This window comes from Cebus imitator, unplaced genomic scaffold (genome assembly GCF_001604975.1).
Source record: "Cebus imitator isolate Cc_AM_T3 unplaced genomic scaffold, Cebus_imitator-1.0 Scaffold604, whole genome shotgun sequence".
NCBI lineage: Eukaryota > Metazoa > Chordata > Mammalia > Primates > Cebidae > Cebus > Cebus imitator.
In genome coordinates this window covers 122,467-128,858 of record NW_016107919.1, presented here as the reverse complement: position 1 = coordinate 128,858, position 6,392 = coordinate 122,467, and the positions used below count along the sequence as shown (strand labels likewise).

General features: G+C 41.3%; 1 pseudogene; it reads left to right on the top strand.

The window, feature by feature from the left end:
- Positions 1 to 751: 751 nt before the first annotated feature.
- The window catches only part of LOC108294811, a 14,646-nt pseudogene continuing 9,005 nt past the window's right edge, over positions 752 to 6,392 (top strand).

Sequence of the window (6,392 nt, the reverse complement as noted above, 5' to 3'; positions counted from 1 at the left end):
TTGAGTGAGTTTCTTAATACTGAGTTCTAACATGCCACTGTGGCCTGAGAGACTCTTTGTTATGATTTTCATTCTTCTGCATTTGCTGAGGAGTTTTTTACTTCCAATTATGTGGTCAATTTTAGAATAGGTGCGATGTGGTGCTGAGAAGAATGTATATTCTGTTGATTTGGGGTCAGAGTTCTGTAGAGGTCTATTAAGTCCACTTGGTCATTTTCAAGTGTACTTTATAGATGGCAGATGTTTGGATATCTTCTGAAGATAGACCCCCAAACATCTGTTTAGACGTCTGTGTCTCAGTGATGCTTTTTGGGTAGAAGGAAGGGCCAAATGAAGAATCATTAAGTCTGGTGAAGGAAGGTGGAAGTTTTAGAAGAGGACATCTGAGAAGGAAATGGATGGAGAAGACTTCCAGTGGAAGATCATTTAGGCAAAATATTCTGAAATATATTTTGAGGGTATACAGAGGAAACCTGAGGAGCTAGAATCTTTTGGGAGAGATAAGGTGATTGAGGAAATTACAGATGTAAGTCAAGGTATCCTAGAGCCTGGGTACTATAAAGAGAAGGAAGCCATTAAATCAATTGTATCTGGGAGCTGAGGTGTTTAAGAAGTAAAAGAATGGGAAGGCTGTATTTCTGTAGAAGGGTGTATGAATGGTAAACTTCAGTTCCTGAATTAAATTTTTGCACAAATATTGGCTGCTAAAACCAACAGCATAAAAGCCTGGGTGTTGGCCAAGAAGAGTGGCATGGATGTATTTTGTTCATCATATCCATCAGCTGAACAGAGGTGCAATATGCTAACAATACGCACATCCGAAAATCAGTGCACCAGAAAAGCTTTCCTAAGGACATCAGTGAGAAAGAAGTTTGTGGATCTCAGATTTTACGGCATCTAGAATGTTGTAATAAATGTTATTTGTTTTTTTAAATTTTATTTGCATTGATACATAACAGATGTACATATTTTTGGAGTATATATGGTAATTTAATACATTCATATAACTTGTAAAGATCAAATCAGTGTAACTGGGATATCCATTATCTTAAATATTATTTTTTTCTTTAAGCTAAGAACACTTGAAATATTTTCTTCTAAGTGTTTTTTTATCCTCATTATTATACGGATTGTTTTTTTGTTCTTCATTGTTTGTTTGTTTGTTTTTGTTTTTTGAGACAGGGTCTCATTCTGTCACCCAGGCTGAAGTGCAGTGGCATGATCATAGCTCACTGTAGCATCAAACTCCTGGACTCTAGTAATCCTCCCACCTCTGATCCTCAAGTACCTGGGACTACAGGCATGAGCTACCTCCCTCAGCCTCTTCTAGGTATTTTAAGACACACAAGGCAAGGTAAGGTGGCTCATACTTGTAATCCCAGCACTTTGGGAGGCTGAAATGAGCGAATAACCTGAGCCCAGGAGTTTGAGACCAGCTCGGGCAACATAGGAGGACACAATCTCTACAAAACATTTTCTCTTTAATTAGCCAGTCATGGAGTGCCTGTGGTCCCAGCTACCCAGAAGGTTGAGGTAGGAGGATCGCTTGAACCTGGGAAGTTTAGGCTGCAGTGGACCATGATTATACCATTGCACTCCAGCCTGGGCTGCAGAGCAAGGCCCTGTCTGTGGAAAAGAAAAGAGATACACAGGATCGATCCAAGATGGCTGTTTAGGAACAGCTCAGGATTGTAGCTCCTAGTGAAAGTGCAGAGGGTGAGTGGACGCCACATTTTTATTGCCCACAGACTAGGCAATTCCCAGGCAGAGGAGCTCCACAGGTCAACAGCGTGGCTGTTTCATCCAGTACGGCTGTGCCGGCCAGCGCCGCTGCTTTGCCCCGAGTGGCTGCTTTGTCGGCGCCCCGGAGCAGCAGTTGTGCATACAAAATACACCGGTCTGGGTGCCCTTTTGGCTGGCGATTGGAGCCACAGGAAGTCACCCATTCACCTGTTTAAAAAGAGGACTGAGCAGGGAAGCAGGACAGTAGATTCCAGGGCAAAAAAAAGCACCACGAATCTCAGTGCCACTGTTTAAGCCAGCGCAGTGAGTTGCCGCAGGGGAAAACACAGATGCCGGGGCCTCTTCAACAGGTGACTGAAACATCAACTTAAAAAAAAAAAATGCTCTGAGACAGGGAGCCAGGCGATCAGGCTCAGCTGGCCCCACCCCCACAAAAGAACAGAAATCAGAAACTCTCTGGATTGAGAGTTTCACAGCAAGCACAGCTGAACCCGGGATAGTCCAGCTCTGTGGGGAAGGGGCGTCTGCCATTAATGAGGCAGCCTACCACTACAGAGGTAGTCAGACAACGCTGAGGCAGCCCGCCTTTGCCAAAGCAACCCGCCATTGCTGAGGCAGCCTGCCGTTGCCAAGGCAACCCGCCACTGCAGAGAGACTCCACCTCAACAGAGGCGGGCCACCATTGCCAAAGCAGCTCTAACTACACCCATATAAACAGGACTGCAGAGAAGTTCACTCGGCAGCTGGGCAGAGCCCACAGCAGCTCTGCAAAGCCTCTACAGGCAGACAGTGACTAGGCTGCCTCCTTGCTGGGCAGGGCAGCTCTGAAGGAAAAAAAAAGAAGACAGCAGCATAACGGAAACTCATAGAGCCCAAAACCCCTGGGACAGAGCACCTGGGAACAAAAAGCAGTTTATGAGTTCTGCTACAGCAGACCTAAACGTACCTGCCCAGTAGCTCTGAATGAACAACGGAACTCACAGCTCAGCATTTGAGCTCCTATAAAGAAGAGACCATCTCCTCAAGCAGCTCCCTGACACCTGTATATCCAAAGGACCACCTCATAAAGGAGAGATCAGATTGACACTTGGTGGATATCCTTCTGGGACAAAGATAGCAGAAGAAGAAAACTGGTAACAACCCTTACAGTTCAGCAGCTGCTGCAGGTGATCCCCAGGCAAGCAGGGCCTGGTGTGGACCTCAGCAGACCTACAGCAAAGGGGCCAGACTGTTAGAAGGAAAACTAAGAAACAGAAATAACCTCATCATCAACAAACAGAATGTCCACTCAGAGACCCAATCTGAAAGCCAGCAACTACAAAGACGACAGGTGGATAAATCCATAAAGATGGGAAGAAACCAGCGTAAAAAGGATGAAAGCACCCGAAACCAGAACACCTCTCCTCCTACAAGGGATCACAACTCCTCACCAGCAAGGGAACAAGGTTGGATGGAGAACGAGTGTGATGAAATGACAGAATCAGACTTCAGAAGGTGGGTAGTAAGAAACTACTGTGAACTAAAAGAACATGTTCTAACCCAATGCAAATAAACTTAGAACGTTGAGAAAATATTTGATGAAATGCTAATGAGAATAAACAGGTTAGAGAGGAATATAAACGAATTGATGGAGCTGAAAAATGCAACACGAGAACTTTGCAGAGCATACACAAGTTTTAATAGCTGAATTGACCAAGGAGAAGAAAGGATATCAGAGATTGAAGATCAACTCAATGAAATAAAATGAGAAGGCAAGATTAGAGAGAAAAGAGTAAAAAGAAATGAGCAAAGCCTCCAAGAAATATGGAGTTATATGAAAAGACTTAACACCATTTGATAGGTGTAACTGAATGTCATGGAGAGAATGAATCCAAGCTACAAAACATTCTTCAAGATATTATCCAGGAGAACTTCCCCAACCTAGCAAGGCAGGCCAACGTTCAATTCCAGGAAACACAGAAAACACCACAAAGATACTCCTGAAGAAGAGCAACCCCAAGGCACATATCATCAGATTCACTAGGGTTTAAATGAAGGAAAAAATCCTAAGAGCAGCCAGACAGAAAGGTTGAGTTACCCACAAAGGGAAGCAGGTCTCCCAGCAGAAAGCCTACAAGCCAGAAGAGAGTGGGGGCCAATATTTAACATCTTTAAAGAAAAGAACTTTCAACCTAGAATTTCATATCCAGCCAAACTAAGCTTCATAAGAGAAGGAGAAATAAAATCCTTTATGAACAAACAAATGCTCAGAGATTTCATCACAATCAGGCCTGCTTTACAAGACCTTCTGAAAGAAGCACTAAACATATAAAGAAACAACCAGTACCAGCAACTCCAAAAACGTACCAAATGGTAAAGAGCATTGACACAATGAAGAAACTGCATCAACTAATGGGCAAAACAATGAGCTGGCATCAAAATAGCAGGATCAAATTCACACATAACAATATTAACCTTAAATGTAAATGGACTAAATGCCCAAAAAGACACAGACTGGTAAATTGGATAAAAAGTCAAAGCCCATCAATGTGCTGCATCCAGGAAATCCATCTCACATTCAAGGATACACATAGGCTCAAAATAAAGGGATGGAGGAAGATCTACCAAGTAAATGGAGAGCAAAAAAAAAAGCAGGAGTTGCAATCCTAGTCTCTGATAAAATAAATTTTAAACCAACAAAGATCAAAAGAGACAAAGAAGGGCATTACATAACAGTAAAAGGATTAATGCAACACAAAGAGCTAACAATCTTAAATATATACATGTCCAATACAGGAGCACCGAGGCACATAAAGCAAGTTTTTAATAATCTACAAAGACTTACACTCTCACACAATAATAGTGGGAGACTTTAACACTCCCCTGTCAATATTAGACAGATCAACAAGACAGAAAATTAACAAGGATATCCAGGACTTGAACTCAGACCTGGACCAAGCAAACCTAATACACATTTACAGAACTCTCCAATCCCAATACGCAGAATATATATTCTTCTTCTCAGTACCACATCACACCTACTCTAAAATTGACCAATTAATTGGAAGTAAATCACTCCTCCACAAATGCAAAAGAACGGAAATCATAACAAACAGTCTCTCAGACCACAGGGCAAACAAATTAGAACTCAGAATTCAGAAACTAACTTAGAACACAGCTTCATGGAAACTGAACAACTTGCTCTTGAATGTTGACTGGATAAACAATGAAATAAAGGCAGAACTAAAGATGTTCTTTGAAACCAACAAAAACGAAGACACAACATACCAGAATCTCTGGGACACATTTAAAGCAGTCTCTAGAGGAAAATATATAGCAATAAATGCCCACATGAGAAGCAAGATCAAAAATTGACACCCTATCGTCAAAATTGAAAGAACTAGAGGAGCGAGATCAAAAAAACCTCAAAACCTTGCAGAAGACAAGAAATAACTAAGATCACAGCAGAACTGAAGGAGATAGAGACACAAAAAACCCTTCAAAAAATCAATAAATCCAGGAGCTGGTTTTTTGAAAAGATTAACAAAATAGACAGACCACTAGCCAGATTAATAAAAAAGAAAAGAGAGAATAACCAAATTGATGCAATAAAAAACGATAAAGGGGATATCACCACAGATTCCACAGAAATTCAAACCATCATCAGAGATTATTACAAACAACTCTATGCATATAAACTAGTAAACTTGGAAGAAATGGATAAATTCCAGGACACTTGCCTCCTCCCAAGCCTAAACCAGGAAGAAGCTGAAATCCTGAACAGATCTATAACAAGGTCTGAAGTTGAGGCAGCAATTAAGAGCTTACCACCCAAAAAAAGCCCAGGTCCAGACGGGTTCACAGCCGAATTCTACCAGACATACAAAGAGGAGCTGATACCATTTCTTCTGAAACTATTCCAAACAACACAAAAAGAGGTATTTCTTCCCAAATCATTTTATGAGACCAACATCATCCTGTTTCCAAAACCCGGCAGACACTCAACAAGAAAAGAAAACTTCAGGCCAATATCCGTGATGAACATAGATTCAAAAATCTTCAATAAAATACTGACAAGCCAATTGCACAGCACATCAAAAAGCTTATCCACCATGATCAAGTAGGCTTCATCCCAGGGATGCAAGGCTGGTTCAACATACGCAAGTCTATAAACGTAATTCACCATATAAACAGAACCAAAGACAAAAACCACATGATTATCTCAATTGATGCAGAGAAGGCCTTTGACAAAATTCAACAGCGCTTTATGCTAAAAAACCTCAATAAGCTAGGTATTGACGGAACGTATCTCAAAATAATAAAAGCTATTTAAGACAAACCAACAACCAATATCATACTGAATGGGCAAAAACTGGAAGCATTCCTCTTGAAATGTGGCACTAGACAAGGATGCTCTCTCTCACCACTCCTATTCAGTATAGTACTGGAAGTTCTAGCCAGAACAATCAGGCAAGAAAAAGAAATAAAGGGTATTCAAACAGGAAAGGAGGAAGTCAAATTGTCTCTATTTGCAGACGACATGATTCTATATCTAGAAGGCCCCATCGTCTCAGCCCAAAATCTCCTGAAACTGATAAGCAACTTCAGCAAAGTCTCAGGATACAAAATCAATGTGCAAAAATCACATGCATTCCTATACACCAACAACA